This window comes from Pelobates fuscus, chromosome 1 (assembly GCF_036172605.1).
Source record: "Pelobates fuscus isolate aPelFus1 chromosome 1, aPelFus1.pri, whole genome shotgun sequence".
NCBI lineage: Eukaryota > Metazoa > Chordata > Amphibia > Anura > Pelobatidae > Pelobates > Pelobates fuscus.
The window spans coordinates 483,178,918-483,204,343 of record NC_086317.1 but is presented as its reverse complement, the minus strand read 5'-3'; the positions used below and the strand labels follow the sequence as shown (position 1 = coordinate 483,204,343).

Here is a 25,426-nt window from a genome sequence, read left to right as displayed (position 1 = left end):
TTTTATTATCTTTTCTCATTCACCCATAGTGCGTCTCTGCATAGGGGGTCCTATTATTGTACAACGCTATGGAATTTGCTGGCGCTTTATAAATAATAAAATAATAATAATAATAATAATAATAATAATAATAATAATTGTGTTTTTGCTTGTTAGCCATACCGAAAATACCAGAAACATTACTGCACTATGCACATGAAACATATCATTGATATTTTGATATATTTATCTCACAGCAGTTTATTGTTGTGTCCTCATATAGTTATTGTTATTATGTTGTTATAAAAATATCAATAAAAATCTTTTTTTGATAAAAACAAAACAAAACATAAATTGCTGTGAAGTTATAATGTCTAACTGTTTAACAGCAAAATGTAGTTACTAATCTCCATGGAGCGATGCCTCCTCTTTTTCTGATAACGTTTGATATGGCAACAAAAATGTGTGGATGAATTAAGAATATTGTAGTTCTTCATCCATCCCTAGCAGCCATAATAAACATATTCCAATGGAGTGCTTCATGGAAATCTAAAAGATTTAGTCACCACTAAATGCTTTAGGAAGAATTGCAATTTATCTGAATTCTAAATCTCCAAATGAACTAAATAACTAATTGCACATTGAATGAAATTAATCCATAAAACCTTATGTGGGATTACCATATTTAAGGGTGCTAAATTGGGTAGCTATTGTGTTTAGTAGACAGCACTCTAGTCTGGTACCTTAATTATACCACCTAATGGTTCCACGTTAAGGAGCTTTCTACTAAACGGTTGAAAAAACAAAATTAAGATAAGTATTTCCTTTATGGTGAATTTTCAGTTGCTTAGGAGATAGCTTAGTAGGTAGCTCCCTAATTTGACATCCTGATGTGGAATCTCAACTAAATTAGGGACTTACCTACTTATCTAAATCACTGAAAGATTTACCTGCAAGGTGGCATTCCATTGGACCGAATGGAAATCCTGAACCAAAAATATTGGACAAATTTCCAATTTCATACGAAACTAATGACTAATGGGCAAAATTCATTTTGGCCGAAAAAAAAAAATTAATTTTCATCTAGATTCATTCTTCCTCAACTGACACTTGCAAATGTATGATCATTATCAAACCATATCTACATTCTGGGATGGACATCCTTATGATTTCTGTAGAATTTGCTGGTACAAATGTCAGACCTCCCAACAATGCTACTTTCGGAGCACCAAGGAAATAACTGCCCTTGGACAGCAAAGGAGCATCATTAGACGTGTGCTCTATGACCATGCAATGAGTGTTTCAAACTTTAAAGGATCACTATAGTGTCAGGAAAACAAAGCGGTTTTCCTGACACTATAGTGCACTGAGGGTGCCCACATCCTCAGGGTCCACCGTCCATGGTGCTGAAGGTGTTAAAACCCCTTCAGCAGCTTACCTTATTCCGGCGCCGGGCTTCCTCGGCACTGGTGACCTCTCCTCCCCCGCCGACGTCAGCTCCCTCTGCCGACTGTCTTAACCCTGCACTGTAAACATAGCAGTTTCTCTGAAACTGCTATGTTTGCATATGAAGGGTTAAAACCTGAGAGACATTGCACCAAGACCACGTCATTGAGCTGAAGTGGTCTGGGTTACTATAGTGTCCCTTTAAACATCTTGCATATGATGGTTGGAATGAAGTGCTATTTAATTAATAATGGGAAATGAGTATTGGGATCTTTCCGTTTTAAGTAGGAACATTGGAGTAAATTTGAGTTTGTGTCTGCATGGAAAGAATAAGAAAAGTCAGGTTTATGGAATTGATTCTATTAGGAGCTATAAATGTGCGTTTAAAGAGTTTATCTCTCTGTGCACTGATTCTCCTTTTTTCAATTTACCCCAATCCTATTACTTGAGAGGTAATTTAAGAAAGGTTGCCTTAAAACGCTTACATACTTAACATCAACATGCATGAAATAATGCCGAATTATTAGCTAATCTGGAGTTATTATTATTACTATTAATCAGTATTTATATGTATGTGATATAAAACCCAGACATTTATGGAATACAATGGATACTCTTGTAGCAGACTATGTCCTAGGTAAGTACGGAGCTGCAATGCATTCTATCTGCTCTGTGTTAGTAAATATGGAGGTAGAACAATGCTGCATGCTTCGTTCTCCTAATAATTGCCTGTGTTTTATGATATACTAGGCTTCGTCCTAATAAGACTGTAGCAGTGCATGTCGATTGATAAATACATCATAATAGCTTGTGATAGTATTTATTAACAGCAGTATTATTTGGCATAGCTTTGTACACAATGTTTTTTTTTTTTCCCAAAGACCTCAGCAGTCTAATCAGCTATATTGGCAGCCGATCATCAAACAGAGAAGGGATCATGGAGTCCAAAGTCCCCACTGCCCTGGCACTGCAGTTGGGCTCTCGTAATTTGATAAGCAACCTAATGAAAATGGTAAACCATATGTAAAGTGCAGTGACTGATGGATTCACACATTTGTCCAGTAACGCAATTCTAGCTGCACGCATTTGTCTCTGTTACACTGGCAGAGTCTACAGTAACCACATTGGACACTGTCTTTCTTGTCCAGTCTGGGCACTAGAAAGGCTTTGGGCAGTAGGTCAAGGCATTCCACACCCAAGTCATCTTCTTTAGTTCTAGATTCTACACTCACTGATTTACCTTCAGTTATTTAAAATTAAAATTCAATTGAAATGATAGCCTATGTGAGTATAATGATCACCTATCTATAATTATGCAGTTGACACATTTGTAGCTTTTCTGTTTTTAGTTTGATTCAATTGGGAGAGAAAGGAGGAAAGGTGGGTAGTGAAAAGGTGTCAATTAATTAGCTTTTTGGCAGGTTGGTAGGCAGCTGTCTATGGGGGCTCCTCCTCAGTATGGACTCCTACCCAAGAATGTTAAAGATTTTTACCTTTTTACTTATGTTTTTGCTTTTTGTTGTGTATATATAATATTGTATATTTACTTGAAAACAAGAGAAATCTCTGTGTATCCTCCCTTTACAAATAAATAGAAAATATATAGACATATCCTGACTATCTTTCTTTAAATCATGGAGTAAGTAACAGAGAATAGGAATATTTTGGGAGTAATGAATGAGAATTCTACAGGTATCTGAGATGACAATTTGTCAACGTTGAAAGCTATGTACAGGCCTGCACACAATGGTAAAAAAAGATGATTATTTTCAGTGTGTCAATGCATTTCCCAGGAATTTAGTGTGGAGATATCTTGAGATTCGCACTGTTTTCAAAGCAATAACTACAACGTAAAAGATCTAAACTGATACACCATCTATGTGTGCGATAAAAGCCCTTTTATGATGCCCACAGAATTGTAGAAAATGCAATTCAGCAGCCACAATGTTATGTCTTTGACAGTTCTAAACAGAGCTCTATGACAAATTATGTGCATGTCTGTCTGAATAATTACACAAGTATCAACACAGTCTGAATTGCAATGCATTATGGGTGCAACCGTGCAACTAAAGTATTGGCGTTTAGCCCGAATGAATTGGAATATGAAATGATTTAGTTTATTCATAGAACACATTATAATGTAGTCTGCTGCAGACATAATATAGCCAATACAGCATTACTGAATTCTTGGTTTACTAGTCATATCATGTTTTTTTATTCTGTATATTCTGTATTTATTCTGTAATATAGATCAGAATTTGTTATTACATTCTATATATTATATCGTTTGTATATAATGTTGTAAATCGCTAAAAAGTTATTGTAAGATTTCAAAATGAACAATTTGCTGTAATGATAAATATTGACAAACGTTACACATCAGTAAGCAAGCACTCAGACCTCTTACCTATGCCGTTACACACCGTCAGAGTTTATAGAAGTCAGCACTAAGTAAACTCGGGGTTATTTATAAAACACAAAGTGCTAGATGTGTTTGCCTTTTTACATTCCCTTCGTTTAAACTTAAGCAGAGCATACTTATCTCACATAGAATACAATCTTCAACTACTGAGAGAAAAAGCTGTAATGGTCTTATTAAAGCCATACATCAGGATATTATATACTGACAGAGTAGGCTGCTAGGTGTAAATAGAGGTGTACTCACTGTTATTTTCAGATTCCAGAACAGGATCACAGCTCTCCAATCACGAACGATGTTCCTCTTTAAAACTAAAATGAAAGTTAGCTTAGCTCTCCCTTTTTTTCTGGGAGGAGTTTTTCCGAACTGAGTAAACTATTTCCTACAATAAAACATCATAATTATAGTCACGGCTAGATGTGGGTGTAGGCAGGGCTGCACGTTTTAAAAACAGCCTTTTCAGTTTTATTTCGAACTGTCAGCTAGGGAGATTCGGAATTTTGAAGTCGGAGAGAGAAAAAAGTGTGGATTCTAACTTAACCCCTTCAAGACCAATTACATTCTAACACTCTGGCCCAGGAAACTGTTTGCCGAGATGTGTTGTTCTGCTTATTTTCCATCAGAACCTCGTGAGAACCCAGCTGGATCTCACATGGGAAGGACAGAATATCATTGTTAAAGATTTGGTAATACGATTTTCTTATATCCTCTTGCAAACAGTAAAGCATTTTCAAATGTCCACGCACAGATGGTAGTATTCTGAAATAGTGTTCAAATCATGCTATTATTTTATTTACAAAATCAAGTAAACAGAACACACAAGTAATAGTTAACAAATGAGAATAGGCGTGCAGCAAGAGGCAGTGATGAGAACTCAGATAATTTTATAGGGCAGATCGAAGGTCAAGAAAGGTCATAAGGTAACTGTGACCACAGGACCCTTGTTAGCAAAGTATCCCACCGGAGTTCTAGGTGGAAATCAGGAAAGCCGCTGTTTCACCAGACAAAAGATTTGGGTGGCCAAGATAGTAAAGGTGACTCTGGTCTTTTTCCATATCATAGATCCAGTATCTGAGGCTATTTAGCTGTTGTAAGGGTGCTATGTGTGTAAGAGTGTTGTATGTGTGACGGTGCTGTTAGTGTGAGGGTGCTGTGTGTGTATGTGTAAGGGTGCTGTGTGTGTAAGGATGATGTATTTGTGTGGGTGCTGTATGTGTGAGTGTGTAGTGGGAGGGTGATGTTTGTATGTGTGTGTGTGTGTGCGCTGTGTGTGTAAGGGTGCTGTGTGTGTAAGGACGATGTATGTGTGTGGGTGCATGTGTGTGGGTGCATGTGAGGGTGCTGTGTGTGTATGTGTAAGGGTGCTGTGTGTGTAAGGATGATGTATTTGTGTGGGTGCTGTATGTGTGAGTGTGTAGTGGGAGGGTGATGTTTGTATGTGTGTGTGTGTGTGCGCTGTGTGTGTAAGGGTGCTGTGTGTGTAAGGACGATGTATGTGTGTGGGTGCATGTGTAAATGTGCTGTTAGTGTGAGGGTGCTGTTAGTGTGTGTGTGTGTGTGCATAAGGGTGCTGTATGTGTGTGGGTGCAGTGTGTGTGAGGGTGCTGCTTGTGTGTATTTGTTTGGAGGGACTGTGGGGGTTGGGGGACCATTTAGGAAATAGTCCCCCTAGGCCTGAGCAGGCACTTAGAGCAGAAACATTTAATATGTGTGATATTCAAAAAGCGGCTTTTAATATAACAGGGGACCATCAGCAGGGCCGGACTGGGGATACAAAGCAGCCCTGGAAAAAAATCTATGCCAGCCCCATAAGTCATTGCGCCATATATTGTTGCATGTAATATGTAAGGCTATGTCTTGCCATCCCAGATGGTTGAGTAATATAAAAAAAAAAAAATATATATATATATATATATATATATATTAGTGATGTACCGAACTGTTCGCTGGCGAATAGTTCCTGGCGAACATAGCGTGTTCGCGTTCGCCACGGCGGGCGAACACATGCGCGGTTCGATCCGCCCCCTATTCGTCATCATTGAGTAAACTTTGACCCTGTGCCTCACAGTCAGCAGACACATTCCAACCAATCAGCAGCAGACCCTCCCTTCCAGACCCTCCCACCTCCTGTACAGCATCCATTTTAGATTCATTCTGAAGCTGCATTCTTAGATAGAGGAGGGAAAGTGTAGCTGCTGCTCATTTGATAGGGAAATGTATAGCTAGGCTAGTGTATTCAGTGTCCACTACAGTCCTGAAGGTTTCATCTGATCTCTGCTGTAAGGACAGCACCCCAAAAAGCATATTTTAGGGCTAGAACATCAGTCTGCTTTTTTTCCCTCTGTAATCTAATTGCAGTTGCCTGCCTGCCAGCTTCTGTGTCAGGCTCACAGTGGATACTGTGCCCACTTGCCCAGTGCAACCACTCATATCTGGTGTCACAATAGCTTGCATTTAAAAAAAAATTTTTTTTCACTGTAATAGATTGAATAGCAGTTAGTTGTCTGCAAGCGTCTGTGTGTCAGGCCAACAGCGTGTACTCTACGAACCTCTGCCAGTGCACATTGCCACTCTTATCTGGTGTCGCAATAGATTGCATTTATAAACCAAAAAACTTTTTTCACTGTTATAGATTGAATAGCAGTTAGTTGTCTGCAAGCGGGTGTCAGGCCTACAGCGTGTACTCTGCCAACCTCTGCCAGTGCACATTTCCACTCATATCTGTTGTCACAATAGCGTGCATTTAAAACCAAAAAACTTGTTTCACTGTTATAGATTGAATAGCCGTTAATTGTCTTCAAGCGGGTGTGTCAGGCCTACAACGTGTACTCTGCCAACCTCTGCCAGTGCACATTGTCACTCATATCTGGTGTCACAATAGCGTGCATTTAAAACCAACAAACTTTTTTCACTGTTATAGATTGAATAGCAGTTAGTTGTCTTCAAGCGGGTGTGTCAGGCCTACAGCGTGTACTCTGCCAACCTCTGCCAGTGCACATTGCCACTCATATCTGGTGTCACAATAGCGTGCATTTAAAACCCAAAAACTTTTTTCATTGTTATAGATTGAATAGCAGTTACTTGTCTTCAAGCGGGTGTGTCAGGCCTACAGCGTGTACTCTGCCAACCTCTGCCAGTGTACATTGCCACTCTTATCTGGTGTCGCAATAGATTGCATTTAAAAAACAAAAAACTTTTTTCACTGTTAGAGATTGAATAGCAGTTGGTTGTCTGCAAGCAGGTGTCAGGCCTACAGCGTGTACTCTGCCAACCTCTGCCAGTGCACATTGCCACTCATATCTGGTGTCACAATAGCGTGCATTTAAAACCAAAATACTTTTTTCACTGTTATAGATTGAATAGCAGTTACTTGTCTTCAAGCGGGTGTGTCAGGCCTACAGCGTGTACTCTGCCAACCTCTGCCAGTGCATATTGCCACTCTTATCTGGTGTCGCAATAGATTGCATTTAAAAACCCAAAAACTTTTTTCACTGTTATAGATTGAATTGCAGTTAGTTGTCTTCAAGCGGATGTCAGGCCTACAGCGTGTACTCTGCCAACCTCTGCCACTGCACAGTGCCACTTATATCTGGTCTCACAGTAGCTTGCACGCATAGTACCACTAATCCAAAAAAAAATGACAGGTAGAGGCAGGCCACCCCGCAGGGGCCGTCGTGGTCGTGGTGCTGTGATTCCCTTTTGCCCTAGAATAATGCCCAATTTTCAGAGGCCACGTACCCTGAACTTGAAAAGTTCTGAGGACATAGTTGACTGGCTAACACAGGACACCCAATCTTCTACAGCTTCTGCTCGGAACCTTGACGCACCATCCTCCTCCAGCTTAGCTTCGGGCACCTCTCAAGATACCACTCACCCGCCTGCCTCCACCACCAACACTAGCACCACAGCCGCTTCACTTTATCTGTCAGAGGAGTTATTTACACATCCGTTTGAAGAAATGAGTGATGCGCAACCATTATTGCCAGAGGATGTAGATAACAAGCATATGTCTCAGTCAGGCAGCATTACACACATGGACGTACGGTGTGATGATGATGATGATGTTCTACCCGCAGCTGCTTCCTTTGCTGAGTTGTCAGATACAAGTGAAGCGGTTGATGATGACGATGCGTCCATGGATGTCACGTGGGTGCCCGCTCGGCAAGAAGAAGAACAGGGCGAAAGTTCAGATGGGGAGACAGAGAGGAGGAGGAAACGAATTGGAAGCAGGGGGAGGTCGTCGCAAGCAGATAGTGGCACAGTCAGACAGCATGCATCGGCACCCGGGGTCAGCCCGACAGCACGCCAATCAACGCATGCTGTGTCCACCACCAGAATGCCATCATTGCAGAGCTCAGCAGTGTGGCATTTTTTTGTGTGTCTGCCTCTGACAACAACGAAGCCATTTGCAACCTGTGCCAAAAGAAACTGAGTCGTGGGAAGTCCAACACCCAGCTAGGTACAACTGCTTTGCGTAGGCACATGATCGCACATCACAAACGCCTATGGGATCAACACATGAGTACAAGCAGCACACAAACTCAAAGCCGCCATCCTCCTCCTGGTCCAGCATCTTCAGCCACGTCAACCACTGCTGTCCTCCTTGCCCCCTCTCAACCATCCGCCACTCCGTCTCTCGCCTTGAGCAGTTCCCGCTCATCTGCCCACAGTAAGGTGTCTGTCAAGGACATGTTTGAGCGTAAGAAGCCAATGTCAGAAGGTCATCCCCTTGCCCAGCGTCTGAAAGCTGGCTTGTCTGAACTATTAGCCCGCCAGCTTTTACCATACAAGCTGGTGGAGTCTAAGGTGTTCAAAAAACTTGTAGCTATTGGGACACCGCAGTGGAAGGTACCCGGACCAAATTTCTTTTCACAAAAGGCAATCCCCAACCTGTACTCGATTGTGCAAAAGGAAGTAATGGCATGTCTGGCACACAGTGTTGGGGCAAGGGTCCATCTGACCACTGATACCTGGTCTGCAAAGCATGGTCAGGGCAGGTATATCACCAACACTGCGCATTGGGTAAACCTGCTGACGGCTGCCAAGCATGGAATGCATTGCTCTGCAGAGGAGTTGGTGACATCGCCACGACTTGCAGGCAGGCCTGCTGCCACCTCCTCTACTCCTCCTACTCCATCCTCTAACATAACCTCCTCGGCTGAGTCCTCTTCTGCTGCTGCATCTTGCTCCACATCAACGGCAGCTCCCCAGGTACTATTCCACATCCTGGTTCGGCAGTGTCACGCCGTCTTGGGTTTGACTTGCTTGAAAGCAGAGAGTCACACCGGACAAGCACTCCTGTCCGCCCTGAACGCACAGGTGGAAAAGTGTCTGACTCTGCAGCAACTGGATATCGGCAAAGTGGTTTGTGACAACGGAACAAATTTGTTGGCGGCATTGAAGTTGGGCAAGTTGACACATGTGCCGTGCATGGCACATGTATGTAATCTGATCGTACAATGCTTTGTGCATAAGTACACAGGCTTACAGGAAGGTGTGTGGCAATTTCAGGCATTCCTACACGGCCATGGCGCACTTTTTCGATATCCAGCGGCGAAACAACATGCCAGTGAGGCGCTTGATTTGCGACAGCCCGACACGTTGGAATTCAACACTCCTAATGTTCGACCGCCTGCTCCAACAAGAAAAAGCCGTTAATTAATATTTGTATGACCGGGGTGCTAGGACAGCCTCTGGGGAGCTGGGAATTTCACCATCACCACCAGAAACAGCCTTATCAGCATCGCTTGCTGGACCTGCGCCAACGCTGGAAGAGGATTGTGAGGAAGAGGAGTCAGAGGAGGAATGTGGCTTTGAGGAGGAGGAGGAGGAAGACCAACCACAACAGGCATCCCAGGGTGCTCGTTGTCACCTATTTGGTACCCGTTGTGTTGTACGTGGCTGGGGGGAAGAACATACCTTCATTGAGATCACTGAGGAGGAGGAGCGGGAAATGAGTAGCTCGGCATCCAACCTTGTGCAAATGGGGTCTTTCATGCTGTCGTGCCTGTTGAGGGACCCTCGTATAAAAAGGCTGAAGGAGAACAACCTGTACTGGGTGTCCACGCTACTAGACCCCCGGTATAAGCAGAAAGTGGCTGAAATGTTACCAAATTACAACAAGTCGGAAAGGATGCAGCATTTGCAAAATAAATTAAAAAGTATGCTTTACACAGCATATAAGGGTGATGTCACAGCACAATGGGAATCTAACAGGGGAAGAGGTGAAAGTAGTCCTCCTCCTCCCACGACCACGACGGCAAGGACAGGACGCTTTAAAGACGTGTTGTTGATGGAGGACATGCAGAGATTTTTAAGTCCTACGCATCGCCACAGCCCTTCGGGATCCACCCTCAGAGAACGACTCGACCGACAGGTAGCAGACTACCTCGCCTTAACTGCAGATATCGACACTCTGAGGAGCGATGAACCCCTTGACTACTGGGTGTGCAGGCTTGACCTTTGGCCTGAGCTATCCCAATTTGCGATAGAACTTCTGGCCTGCCCCGCTTCAAGTGTCCTGTCAGAAAGGACCTTCAGTGCCCCAGGAGGTATTGTCACTGAGAAGAGAGATAGCCTAGGTCAAAAAAGTCTAGATTACCTCACCTTTATTAAGATGAATGAGGGATGGATCCCGAAGGGACTGACAGTGGTCGATACATTCGACTAAAAAAGGCCTGGGCTTTGGGCTAAAAATGGTGACCCTATGTAGGGGGAACAGTCCCTATTCTGCTCTGTGTCAGTGTGTATCAGGGTCCCTGAGGACAGGTGTCAATCCATATCTGCCAAGTGACCCTATGTAGGGGGAACAGTCTCTACTCTGCTCTGTGTCAGTGTGTATCAGGGATCCTTAGGATAGGTGTCAATCCATATCTGACAAGTGACCCTATGTAAGGGGAACAGTCCCTATTCTGCTCTGTGTCAGTGTGTATCAGGGATCATTAGGATAGGTGTCAATCCATATCTGCCAAGTGACCCTATGTAGGGGGAACAGTCCCTATTCTGCTCTGTGTCAGTGTGTATCAGGGTCCCTGAGGACAGGTGTCAATCCATATCTGCCAAGTGACCCTATGTAGGGGGAACAGTCTCTACTCTGCTCTGTGTCAGTGTGTATCAGGGATCCTTAGGATAGGTGTCAATCCATATCTGCCAAGTGACCATATGTAGGGGGAACAGTCCCTTTTCGTCTCTGTGTCAGTGTGTATCAGGGTCCCTGAGGACAGGTGTCAATCCATATCTGCCAAGTGACCCTATGTAGGGGGAACAGTCTCTATTCTGCTCTGTGTCAGTGTGTATCAGGGATCCTTAGGATAGGTGTCAATCCATATCTGCCAAGTGACCCTATGTAGGGGGAACAGTCCCTATTCTGCTCTGTGTCAGTGTGTATCAGGGTCTCTGAGGACAGGTGTCAATCCATATCTTCCAAGTGACCCTATGTAGGGGGAACAGTCCCTATTCTGCTCTGTGTCAGTGTGCATCAGGGTCTCTGAGGACAGGTGTCAATCCATATCTGCCAAGTGACCCTATGTAGGAGGAACAGTCTCTACTCTGTTCTGTGTCAGTGTGTATCAGGGTCCCTGAGGACAGGTGTCAATCCATATGTCAAGGTGTCAATCCATATGTCAAGGTGTCAATATGTCATATGTCAGGTGTCAATCCATATCCATTGTGATTTAGGAATGTTAGGTGATTTATGCCCTTTATGGATTAAAACCAGACTCTGCATCAACTGTGTAATTTTCCATGGGAGTTTTGCCATGGATCCCCCTCCGGCATGCCACAGTCCAGGTGTTAGTCCCCTTGAAACAACTTTTCCATCACTATTGTGGCCAGAAAGAGTCCCTGTGGGTTTTAAAATTCGCCTGCCCATTGAAGTCTATGGCGGTTCGCCCAGTTCGCCAGTTCGCAAACGTTTGCGGAAGTTCGCGTTCGCCGTTCGCGAACCGAGAATTCTATGTTCGCGACATCACTAATATATATATATATATATATATGTATATATATATATATATATTATATATATCTATATCAAATATATATTGCTTTTTCTAATATAAAATATTGGTCCTTTCAGAGTAAAATGTTTAATTATGCAGTAAACATACTCACATGCAGACACAGACAATCTCACTAACACACACAAGCTCATTGACACACAGCCTCATAGACAAACAATCTCACTGATATACATAAGCTCATTGACATAAAAACACAAGCTCATTCACTAGCAGGCACACACATGCAAGCAAGCTCACTCACTGGGAGGCGCACACAAACACACAGCTTAATGTAGTGGTTCTGGTGTCTATGGCCTGTTCCTGCAGGCTTTTCAATATAAACACTGACTTTTCAGAGAAAATGCAGTGTTTACATTGCTTCCTAGTGACACCTCTAGTGACAGTCACTCAGATTGTCACTAGAGGTGCTTCCTGTGTCAGTGCTGCACATTGTGCAGTACCTACATTCAGGGCCTCATAGGTGTATCTTATAAGAGCTGTTCCCGCTACGCTCTCTGGACTAGGAGAGGTCTACCCTCTCGAAGCTGGATCCTGGTCTTGGGTCCAGGGAGGGTGGAGGACGGCAAGACCCCAACCAAGTTGCGTCGGTTCATGGGGTTTACGGTGGTTATGGTGCTCACAAGTACTAGGAAGCAGCGATTGATGGAAGTGCCCAGTCGGAGTGCAGGGCGGTCTGTCACAGTAAATATAAAGAAAATATGTGTCCTTGGACTCAGGCTGAACCAAGTATATATATATAGAAAGTACCGGGTGCCAGTCCCAGAGAACAATGAAAAACATACAAAAATAGATTGGGTCTGCACTCACGGTTTGCATTGAAAAAGCGACTGCTTTATTTACATAAAGAAAAAAGTTCTCATAGGATCGACATTCCAGTCCCTGAACGGGACTTTCATCAGCATTCTTGATAACCAAAAGTGTGTCTGATGTTTAAGTCCTCGTGTTTATGGAAGCCACCAGCTGTTGTTATAGAAGAAAGACATTTAATTCTATAAAATCAGTTAAATGTGAAATAATGTCACCATCCCGGAGAGAACACCCTCATTTTGAAATAAATGGTGTTTGTTAGTCATTGTTGCTAATATTGCTGGCATCTGTTTGTATGATTCACAATACCTGGCAATAATTTAGGGACACTGTCACTTCTCCAATTTACCCCATTAAAAATATATATCATGTATAACGTGAATTAACCTTTTCATTGTGATTCTTTATTTTCATTTAGATTTAATATTCAAAAAAAAAAAAAAAAATCAGTTCAGACAAGCAAAAAGCCAGGGCAAACATTACAAACGAGAGGAACAACACATGCCTTCTTTCATTTCTCCTCTCCCCTGTATGCTCTCTATACGCTGGCTAACATGTACAAAGGACAGAGCTTATAACAATGATTGACAGGGAGCCAAGATGGAGGCGTCCAGTTGCAGGATAAAGAGGTGTCGAGCTCTACATTTAATTACATTTTCATATCTCCCTCTTTGTTGAATATACAACAATATATTAAAAACACTGTGTCAGCTGCCCTTGCACAGTAAAATAATGATAACCTCTCCCATTGTACTTTCCTTATCATCAGAAAAGCCTGTTTTGCGTTCTTGATCATAGAGAGGTAAGAGTAGTGGTAACACCGTAAGTAGAAATCATAGGTGTATTAGCAATAGATAATTCAGAAACACAGAGAGCAGCTCATTTACAGGCTACTCTAGAATAAATATACCGTATTTACATTTAATTTCCAGTAATTACATTTTGTAATAAAAAAAAGAAAGAAAAAAAAAGAAAAAGACCACCCGGACTCAAGTGGTTCCACTGACTCATAATATAGTGCAAACTTAAAAGTAGTTTCAAAACAGCGCCACCTGGTGTACTTTTAATTAAATTGTAATGACTTTCAAAGAAAATCTGTTCCCGATAGCTTAGCTTTGACTTTATGTGGCTGCTCTGTGTGTGTTCGAGTCTAATTTGTTAATTGACTCCACATGTTTGGCAATATACGTCAATCTTAATAGTGGAATCCTAATAGTTGCTTGGATTGATGTTTGTGCAGCTGTTTCTCCAGTGGGTTCTGCCATCTTATTTGTTCTAGTTCAGGCATGGACAACCTTCGGCATGCCGGATGTTTTGGACTACACCTCCCATGAGGCTTTGATAGCATTATGGGTGTAAGAGCATTATGGGGGGATGAAGTCCACAACATCTGGAGTTCCAATGGTTGCCTATCCCTGTTCTAGTTATTCACTACAGACAGTGCCTCACTGACTAGAAGATATACAAGATTCTTTTCTTTCAGGAAGTGTTCCGGAGGATTGGAGGAAGGCAGATGTGGTTCCTATATTCAAAAAGGGTTCAAAATCCTTGCCTGGAAATTATAGACCTGTGAGCTTAACTTATGTGGCTGGTAAAATATTTGAAAGGTTATTAAGGGATAATATTCAAGAATTCCTTGAGAAGAACATGGTTATCAGCAAAAATCAGCACGGTTTTATGAAGCACAGGTCATGTCAAACTAACTTGATTGCATTCTACGAAGAAGTAAGTAGAAGTATAGATCAGGGTGTTGCAGTGGATGTGATCTATTTGGATTTTGCCAAGGCATTTAATACAGTTCCACACAATAGATTAGTGTTCAAACTCAAGGAAATCGGTCTAGATGAAAATGCTTGTTCTTGGGTAGAACATTGGCTTAAAAACAGAGTACAAAGAGTTGTCATTAATGGTAAATTTTCAAGCTAGACAGAGGTGGCAAGTGGTGTCCCTCAGGGGTCTGTTCTGGGACCCCTTCTATTTAACATGTTTATAAATGATCTTGAAGACAGCATTGAAAGTCATGTTTCAGTGTTTGCAGATGACACAAAACTTTGTAAAATAATACAATGTGAGCAAGATACTACTTTGCTGCAGAGGGATTTAAATAGACTGTAGGACTGGGCACTCAAATGGCAGATGAAATTTAATGTTGAAAAATGCAAAGTTATGCACTTCGGCGTAAAGAATACACAAGCAACGTATACCCTTAATGGAAGTGAATTAGGGATAACAACACACGAAAAGGAATTGGGAATTGTTATAGACAACAAAGATTTCGTCTAAGGCAAAGGAAAGTTTTTTTTACTGTAAAAACAATCAGGACTTTGTGAGTGTTGTTATGACTACGGCCATAAGAACTAATTTGCGGACCGCGATCGAAAGCAAAGTATGACATCCCTGGTGGGGATGATTTGGTGGAAGGTCGTCCAGGTAAGCAGTAGAGTCCATCCAGGAGTAAGCCTTTAGTTTGCTTTTAGGAAAGAGTGGCAGAGAGCAAACGCCTCATAAATTGTGGCAGTCCACCCAAATATATGGTATCTGGGATCCCCCACACTTTCAGATTATGTTGTCTTGCGCTGTCTTCCAGCTGCCTTACGTTGGCACTCAGTAACGTGGACTGTTCGGTTAGGTCTTGGATTTGGGCTTCAGCTGTGTCTTGTTTAAGTCCTAGACCCTTTATGTCTTCTTCTGTGGCTTGAATGCGGCCAGATCAAGCATGTTTAACTCAAAGGCTAACTCGGGCCATATTCGACGGAGACCAACACAAACTTAAATTACTTCATCATTCTCATGCAAACAATATGTAATCCTGGGTACATATATATAATTCACTCAAAAGCTTCACCTCAAGGTACTTACTATCTTAGTAGTAATGCCACTGTCTGAAGTGTCCGCTCCACTCGCTCCCTCAGTCCCTCTGCAAACTGCAGTCTCAGCCAGGAAGGTAGCCGCACTGTCCGCTCTGCTTACTCCCTAGTCCCTCTGCAATCTCCAGGCAGAGTAATGTGTGGCTGCACACTCCACTCTGCTCACTTCTACCCCCCTTCCATTCATGTCTATGCTTCGCCCCTTCTATTCATGTCTCTGTTCCCCTTCCTACCATGTCTCTCTTCCCCCTTCCACCCGTGTCTTTTCCTCTCCATGCCTCCCTTCCTTCCATATCTCTCCCCCCACATCTCTTCCCCCTTCGATATCTCCCCCCCCACATTTCTCCCTCCCTTCCAATATCTCTTCCCCCACATCCCTCCCTCCTTTCCATATCTCTACCCCACATCTCTTCCTCCCTTCCATATCTCTCCCCATCTCTCCCTCCCTTCCATATCTCTCCCCATCTCTCCCTCCCTTCCATATCTCCCCCCACATCTCTCCCTCCCTTCCATATCTCTGCCCCCACATCTCTCCCTCCCTTCCATATCTCTCCCCCCACATTTCTCCCTCCCTTCCATATCTCTCCCCCCACATGTCTCTGTCCCCCACATCTCTTTCCCCTTACATATCTCTTCCCCCCCCACTTCCATATCTCTCCCCCACATCTCTCCCCACTTCCATATCTCTCCCCCCTTTCCATATCTCTCCCCCACATCTCGCCCTATCTTCCATTCATACCTGCAGGCAGCTGTTTCTTTCTCAGAGCCGGCGCCCAAGTTGTTGGAAGCACCGGCTCTGCTCTGCACTATTATGCACTACTAATAGATGGCCCCCTCCCTGCTGTTTCTCACCTGACATAGGAGGGGAGAGGGGCCTCTCCATCTCCAGTGGTGCACGGTGTCAGACTGAGGGCCGGGAAGTCACGTGACAACTGGTGCTTCTACGCAGAAGGGGAAGGGGGTGGTGCTCTCCCCTCCCAGTGTACTGTGCGTGTAGTTCCCCTGGCACCACACGCTGCCTGTGGGTGAAGGAAACGCAGGCCGAGGGGGGTGACAAGTGAGTTTTGCGCACTACTGATTGGCTGGGCCGCGGGTCGCAATGAAAGTCATGGAGGCCGCATGCGGCCAGTGGGCCGCGAGTTTGACATCTTTGGGCCAGATAATGTGCTATCCCTATCTCAGATGCAAAAGAAGGCTTTAAGGTCGGCCACCATGGTGTTTAAATCTGTTTTGATTGCTAGTGGAGGTTCCCTTCTGCCTAGTGACAAAGCTTGGATGGCTCCCAGATGAGGTAAGAGCTCTTCTTCCTCCTGGTCTTCCTCGTCTGTGGAATCCACGAGGAAGGTCTGGGAGTGCATGCGCCATCTTGGATGGGTTTGTCTCCCGCTAGACCCTTGATACTTTTAGGAATGTTTCCTCATGGCTTTCTGCATTGAGTGGTGCTATTAGAAGCCAGAAGTCACTGATTTTTGTGGAGGGTTATCGATTCAATGCAGTCCGGTTGACAGAGCTCAGGACTTATGTGTCTGATTATAGCGCTGGCTAGCTTAGCCACCCGGAAATGGAATAATTTTTATATATTTGCAATTTGTTTCAGACATTCGGATGCTGAATTGCTGAATTTCCAAAGTGCCGAAATGCTGAATTTCAGAACTGCCGAATCAAACTGAATTGCAGAAGTCCCGAATTGCTGAAGTCTAGAATTGTCAAAGTGCCAAATTTCGGAAGTGCCAATGCGAACCGAATTCGTAAGTGCCAAAGTGCTTTGGATTTCTGAAAAGTGGCAAAACAGTAGAGGGAGGTAAAATTAAGGGAATGACAGGAATCTAACCCTGACCATACCCCTAACCCTACCCATAACCCTAGCCCTAACCCTAACCATACCTCTAACCCTACACCTAACCCTTGCCTCAACCTTCCTCTGACCCTACCCCTAGTAGGGTTAGGGGTAGGGTTAGGGGTAAAGGTAGGATTTTGGGTAGGGTTATGGGATCGGGTTATGGGGTAGGGTTAGGATTAGAGGTAGGGTTAGGGGTAGGGTTAGGGTTAGGGTTATGGAATGCCAAAGTGCCAAAGTCCCGAATTCCCAAAGTCCCGAATTGCCGAATTGCCGAATTCCCAAAGTCCTGAATTCCTGAAGTCCCGAACCAAAGTGCCGAATTGCCGAAGTCCTGAATTACGGAAGTACCGAACCGAATTGCTGAAGTGCCGAATTTCCGAAGACCTGAATTTCGGAAGTGCCCTACTGAACCAATTTGTTTGCCCATGCACATCCCTAAAAATTTTGATTACAACTTTAACAATATATATTGTTGATGCAACTCCGCCTACCGTTCTAATCTGTCAGGAACACATTTAGGGTTATTCACTAAGATTAGAATTGTCAGGAATTCAAAGTGAATTTCTCCATGTCTACCTTCCCTAATGCACAATTATATGGGCGGAGGAGAGAGTTGAAGGAAAGAGACATCATGCGTGAGCATGAACTAATGAGAGAGGAAAAGTAGGATTGTTTAGCAATTAGGATTGCATGCTGTGTGAACAAAATATGAATTTATAATGGAGGAAGTCTGATAAAGTGCGAGACTTTCTCCAGTAGCGTTCAGCTGAACGGGAGCATCTCTGCAGGTAACGGATTGATATATAGTATTAACAGGTGTACTCAGCACTTTACATGTTACATTACAGTAGAGGGAGGTACAGTAAGTACAGTAGGTATACAGTGTATGTATATTTTATTTATATAGCGCTAACAGGTGTACTCAGCACTTTACAGGTTACATTACAGTAGAGGGAGGTAAAGTAAGTGCAGTAGGTATACAGTGTATGTCTATTTTATTTATATAGCGCTAACAGGGGTACTGAGCACTTTACAGGTTACATTACAGTAGAGGGAGGTACAGTAAGTGCAGTAGGTATACAGTGTATGTATATTATGTTTATATAGTGCTAACAGGGGTACTCAGCACTTTACAGGTTACATTACAGTACGTGGAGTTACAGTACGTGCAGTAGGTATACAGTGTATGTATATTTTATTTATATAGCGCTAACAGGTGTACTCAGTACTTTACAGGTTACATTACAGTAGAGGGAGGTACAGTAAGTACAGTAGGTATACAGTGTATGTATATTTTATTTATATAGCGCTAACAGGTGTACTCAGCACTTTACAGGTTACATTACAGTAGAGGGAGGTACAGTAAGTGCAGTAGGCATACAGCGTATGTATATTTTATTTATATAGTGCTAACAGGTGTACTCAGCACTTTACAGGCTATATTACAGTAGAGGGAGGTACACTAAGTGCAGTAGGTATACAGGGTATGTATATTTTATTTATATAGCACTTACAGGTGTACTCAGCACTTTACAGGTTACATTACAGTAGAAGGAGGTACAGTAAGTGCAGTAGGTATACAGTGTATGTATATTTTATTTATATAGCGCTAACAGGGGTACTCAGCGCTTTACAGGTTACATTACAGTAGAGGGAGGTACAGTAAGTGCAGTAGGTATACAGTGTATGTATATTTTATTTATATAGCTCTAACAGGTGTACTCAGCACTTTACAGGTTACATTTCAGTAGAGGGAGGTACAGTAAGTGCAGTAGGTATACAGTGTATGTATATTTTATTTATATAGCGCTAACAGGGGTACTCAGCACTTTACAGGTTACATTACAGTAGAGGGAGGTACACTAAGTGCAGTAGGTATACAGTGTATGTTTATTATTTATATAGCGCTAACAGGTGTACTCAGCACTTTACAGGTTACATTACAGTAGAGGGAGGTACAGTAAGAGCAGTATGTATACAGTATATATTATATTTATATAGCACTAACAGGTGTACTAAGCACTTTACAGGTTACATTACAGTAGAAGGAGATACAGTAAGTGCAGTAGGTATACAGTGTATGTATATTATATTTATATAGCGCTAACAGGTGTACTCAGCACTTTACAGGTTACATTACAGTAGAGGGAGGTACAGTACGTGCAGTAGGTATACAGTGTATGTATATTATATTTATATAGCGCTAACAGGTGTACTCAGCACTTTACAGGTTACATTACAGTAGAGGGAGGTACAGTAAGTGCAGTAGGTATACAGTGTATGTATATTTTATTTATATAGTGCTTACAGGCGTACTCAGCACTTTACAAGTTACATTACAGTAGAGGGAGGTACAGTAAGTGCGGTAGGTATACAGTGTATGTATATTATATTTATAAAGCGCTAACAGGTGTACTCAGCACTTTACAGGTTACATTACAGTAGAAGGAGGTACAGTAAGTGCAGTAGGTATACAGTGTATGTATATTTTATTTATATAGCGCTTACAGGCGTACTCAGCACTTTACAAGTTACATTACAGTAGAGGGAGGTACAGTAAGTACAGTAGGTATACAGTGTATGTATATTATATTTATATAGCACTAACAGGTGTACTCAGCACTTTACAGGTTACATTACAATAGAGGGAGGTACAGTAAGTGCAGTAGGTATACAGTGTATGTATATTATATTTATATAGCGCTTACAGGCGTACTCAGCACTTTACAAGTTACATTACAGTAGAGGGAGGTACAGTAAGTGCGGTAGGTATACAGTGTATGTATATTATATTTATAAAGCGCTAACAGGTGTACTCAGCACTTTACAGGTTACATTACAGTAGAAGGAGGTACAGTAAGTGCAGTAGGTATACAGTGTATGTATATTATATTTATAAAGCGCTAACAGGTGTACTCAGCACTTTACAGGTTACATTACAGTAGAAGGAGGTACAGTAAGTGCAGTAGGTATACAGTGTATGTATATTTTATTTATATAGCGCTAACAGGTGTACTCAGTACTTTACAGGTTACATTACAGTAGAGGGAGGTACAGTAAGTGCAGTAGGTATACGGTGTATGTATATTATATTTATATAGTGCTAACAGGTGAACTCAGCACTTTACAGGTTACATTACAGTAGAAGGAGGTACAGTAAGTGCAGTAGGTATACAGTGTATGTATATTTTATTTATATAGCGCTAACAGGGGTACTCAGCGCTTTACAGGTTACATTACAGTAGAGGGAGGTACAGTAAGTGCAGTAGGTATACAGTGTATGTATATTTTATTTATATAGCTCTAACAGGTGTACTCAGCACTTTACAGGTTACATTACAGTAGAGGGAGGTTCAGTAAGTGCAGTAGGTATACAGTGTATGTACATTATATTTATATAGTGCTTACAGGCGTACTCAGCACTTTATAAGTTACATTACAGTAGAGGGAGGTACAGTAAGTATAGTAGGTATACAGTGTATGTATATTATATTTATATAGCACTAACAGGTGTACTCAGCACTTTACAGGTTACATTACAGTAGAGGGAGGTACAGTAAGTGCAGTAGGTATACAGTGTATGTATATTATATTTATATAGTGCTTACAGGCGTACTCAGCACTTTACAAGTTACATTACAGTAGAGGGAGGTACAGTAAGTGCGGTAGGTATACAGTGTATGTAAATTATATTTATAAAGCGCTAACAGGTGTACTCAGCACTTTACAGGTTACATTACAGTAGAAGGAGGTACAGTAAGTGCAGTAGGTATACAGTGTATGTATATTTTATTTATATAGCGCTAACAGGTGTACTCAGTACTTTACAGGTTACATTACAGTAGAGGGAGGTACAGTAAGTGCAGTAGGTATACAGTGTATGTATATTATATTTATATAGTGCTAACAGGTGAACTCAGCACTTTACAGGTTACATTACAGTAGGAGGTACAGTAAGTGCAGTAGGTATACAGTGTATGTATATTTTATTTATATAGCGCTAACAGGGGTACTCAGCGCTTTACAGGTTACATTACAGTAGAGGGAGGTACAGTAAGTGCAGTAGGTATACAGTGTATGTATATTTTATTTATATAGCTCTAACAGGTGTACTCATCACTTTACAGGTTACATTACAGTAGAGGGAGGTACAGTAAGTGCAGTAGGTATACAGTGTATGTACATTATATTTATATAGTGCTAACAGGTGTACTCAGCACTTTACAGGTTACATTACAGTAGAGGGAGGTACAGTAAGTGCAGTAGGTATACAGTGTATGTATATTTTATTTATATAGCGCTAACAGGGGTACTCAGCGCTTTACAGGTTACATTACAGTAGAGGGAGGTACACTAAGTGCAGTAGGTATACAGTGTGTGTATATTATTTATATAGCGCTTACAGGTGTACTCAGCACTTTACAGGTTACATTACAGTAGAGGGAGGTACAGTAAGAGCAGTATGTATACAGTGTATATTATATTTATATAGCACTAACAGGTGTACTAAGCACTTTACAGGTTACATTACAGTAGAGGGAGGTACAGTACGTGCAGTAGGTATACAGTGTATGTATATTATATTTATATAGCGCTAACAGGTGTATTCAGCACTTTACAGGTTACATTACAGTAGAGGGAGGTACAGTAAGTGCAGTAGGTATACAGTGTATGTATATTTTATTTATATAGTGCTTACAGGCGTACTCAGCACTTTACAAGTTACATTACAGTAGAGGGAGGTACAGTAAGTGCGGTAGGTATACAGTGTATGTATATTATATTTATAAAGCGCTAACAGGTGTACTCAGCACTTTACAGGTTACATTACAGTAGAAGGAGGTACAGTAAGTGCAGTAGGTATACAGTGTATGTATATTTTATTTATATAGTGCTTACAGGCGTACTCAGCACTTTACAAGTTACATTACAGTAGAGCAGGGGTAGGCAACCTACGGCACTAGTGCCATGCACGGCACTCGAGGTGCCATTGCACGGCACTCAAGGCTGCTAGAGCCAAACAGGCTCTGGCCTATCAGGAGTCCCAGTAAAACTTCAGATATCTGCTAATACGAAGGGGTGGTGAAGGACAATCCTCAATTTATGCATTGCAGCACGTAGAGGAAGTGATCTCAGAGCACTTCATTCCAACACTTGTGAATGGGAATCCACACTGTATTAGAGCAGCTCGCAGTTGTTGTTGCAGCTCCTGTCCTTGACCTGTACCTGGCCGGCTTGGTCCCCACTGGAACCCAGGGAAGCCACCCACACTGCGAGATATACGTAGAAATGCAGAATAACCCTCCCCTCATACAAATAATACGGACAGCCCACACACAAACATACACACAATCCGCACAAACGCAACACCACTAACAATCCACATACATGCACACAACCCCACATGCAGCCTCTCACATGCAATACTCCAAACAGCCCCCACACACTACCAAACACACAATGTGACATATCCATCCACACACACAAGTCCACAAGCAGCCCCCATACACAGCCCACATTCATATGTATCATACACAATACCATTAACTACTCATGAACATATACAATATAATAGCTCATATACGCACAAATACAACGATACAAAGCAATTACAGTAAAAATAACACAAGCAGAATATGGCAGCATACACACCTCAATTTAAAAAAAATAGGACCGGCATCACAATCCTATATCGGCACAGTGCTGCTAAAAGTTTGCCTACCCCTGCAGTAGAGGGAGGTACAGTAAGTACAGTAGGTATACAGTGTATGTATATTATATTTATATAGCACTAACAGGTGTACTCAGTACTTTACAGGTTACATTACAGTAGAGGGAGGTGCAGTAAGTGCAGTAGGTATACAGTGTATGTATATTATATTTATATAGCACTAACAGGTGTACTCAGTACTTTACAGGTTACATTACAGTAGAGGGAGGTGCAGTAAGTGCAGTAGGTATACAGTGTATGTATATTATATTTATATAGCACTAACAGGTGTACTCAGTACTTTACAGGTTACATTACAGTAGAGGGAGGTACAGTAAGTACAGTAGGTATACAGTGTATGTATATTATATTTATATAGCACTAACAGGTGTACTCAGTACTTTACAGGTTACATTACAGTAGAGGGAGGTACAGTAAGTACAGTAGGTATACAGTGTATGTATATTTTATTTATATAGCGCTAACAGGTGTACTCAGTACTTTACAGGTTACATTACAGTAGAGGGAGGTGCAGTAAGTGCAGTAGGTATACAGTGTATGTATATTATATTTATATAGCACTAACAGGGGTACTCAGCACTTTACAGGTTACATTACAGTAGAGGGAGGTACAGTAAGTGCAGTAGGTATACAGTGTATGTATATTATATTTATATAGCACTAACAGGGGTACTCAGCACTTTACAGGTTACATTACAGTAGAGGGAGGTGCAGTAAGTGCAGTAGGTATACAGTGTATGTATATTATATTTATATAGCGCTAACAGGTGTACTCAGCACTTTACAGGTTACATTACAGTAGAGGGAGGTGCAGTAAGTGCAGTAGGTATACAGTGTATGTATATTATATTTATATAGCACTAACAGGTGTACTCATTACTTTACAGGTTACATTACAGTAGAGGGAGGTACAGTAAGTACAGTAGGTATACAGTGTATGTATATTATATTTATATAGCACTAACAGGTGTACTCAGTACTTTACAGGTTACATTACAGTAGAGGGAGGTACAGTAAGTACAGTAGGTATACAGTGTATGTATATTATATTTATATAGCACTAACAGGTGTACTCAGTACTTTACAGGTTACATTACAGTAGAGGGAGGTACAGTAAGTGCAGTAGGTATACAGTGTATGTATATTATATTTATATAGCACTAACAGGGGTACTCAGCACTTTACAGGTTACATTACAGTAGAGGGAGGTACAGTAAGTACAGTAGGTATACAGTGTATGTATATTTTATTTATATAGCACTAACAGGTGTACTCAGCACTTTACAGGTTACATTACAGTAGAGGGAGGTACAGTAAGTGCAGTAGGTATACAGTGTATGTATATTTTATTTATATAGCACTAACAGGTGTACTCAGCACTTTACAGGTTACATTACAGTAGAGGGAGGTACAGTAAGTGCAGTAGGTATACAGTGTATGTATATTTTATATATATATAGCGCTAACAGGTGTACTCAGCACTTTACAGGTTACATTACAGTAGAGGGAGGTACAGTAAGTGCAGTAGGTATACAGTGTATGTATATTTTATTTATATAGCGCTAACAGGTATACTCAGCACTTTACAGGTTACATTACAGTAGAGGGAGGTACAGTAAGTGCAGTAGGTATACAGTGTATGTATATTATATTTATATAGTGCTTACAGGCGTACTCAGCACTTTACAAGTTACATTACAGTAGAGGGAGGTACAGTAAGTGCAGTAGGTATACAGTGTATGTATATTTTATTTATATAGCGCTAACAGGTATACTCAGCACTTTCCAGGTTACATTACAGTAGAGGGAGGTACAGTAAGTGCAGTAGGTATACAGTGTATGTATATTATATTTATATAGTGCTTACAGGCTGTTACAAATCGCTATTTGTAACTGGCCCTTTAAATGAGAAATTGCCCTGCTTCCCTGGATTGTGGAGAAGCCTATTTGCCAGCCTCCTTCCTTATGACTATGGCCCTGTGTGAGCGGTGATACCCCAGATGGCTATGCCATGGAGCCTATTCATATAATGAAAGACTATGGGAAAGACTTTAGCTCCATGGCAATTGAACTGTGTGAATAGGATCTGCGCGCTATTCGGTAGTTTTGTGCGCTCAGATCCCAGCTATCTGGGGATATGTGAAATGTCTGTGTGTTATGTGTAAAATGTGACTTTATGTATTTTAAAGTGTTTTATGTTGTTTTGCAACCATGTGGTTAATGGAGTCTGCCTCTAGTCCTGGATAATTGAATTACTTCCCCCCATTGTCTCCAGGATAGAGGGCCCTGTAAAACCATGCTTCCAGAAGGTCAAATGCA

At 41.8% G+C, this 25,426-nt stretch overlaps 2 protein-coding genes across 2 annotated transcripts in view; both read right to left on the bottom strand.

Annotated features, from left to right (window-relative positions):
- The window catches only part of SLCO2B1 (solute carrier organic anion transporter family member 2B1), a 136,569-nt gene extending 132,398 nt beyond the window's left edge, over window positions 1-4,171 (bottom strand). Inside the window, exon 1 of the mRNA XM_063432359.1 lies at window positions 4,091-4,171. The gene's annotated coding sequence lies outside the window, so the exon portion shown is untranslated. The remainder of the gene's footprint in view (window positions 1-4,090) is intronic.
- The window catches only part of LOC134585967 (olfactory receptor 6N1-like), a 137,657-nt gene that overhangs the window by 29,941 nt on the left and 82,290 nt on the right, over window positions 1-25,426 (bottom strand). The window lies entirely within an intron of this gene.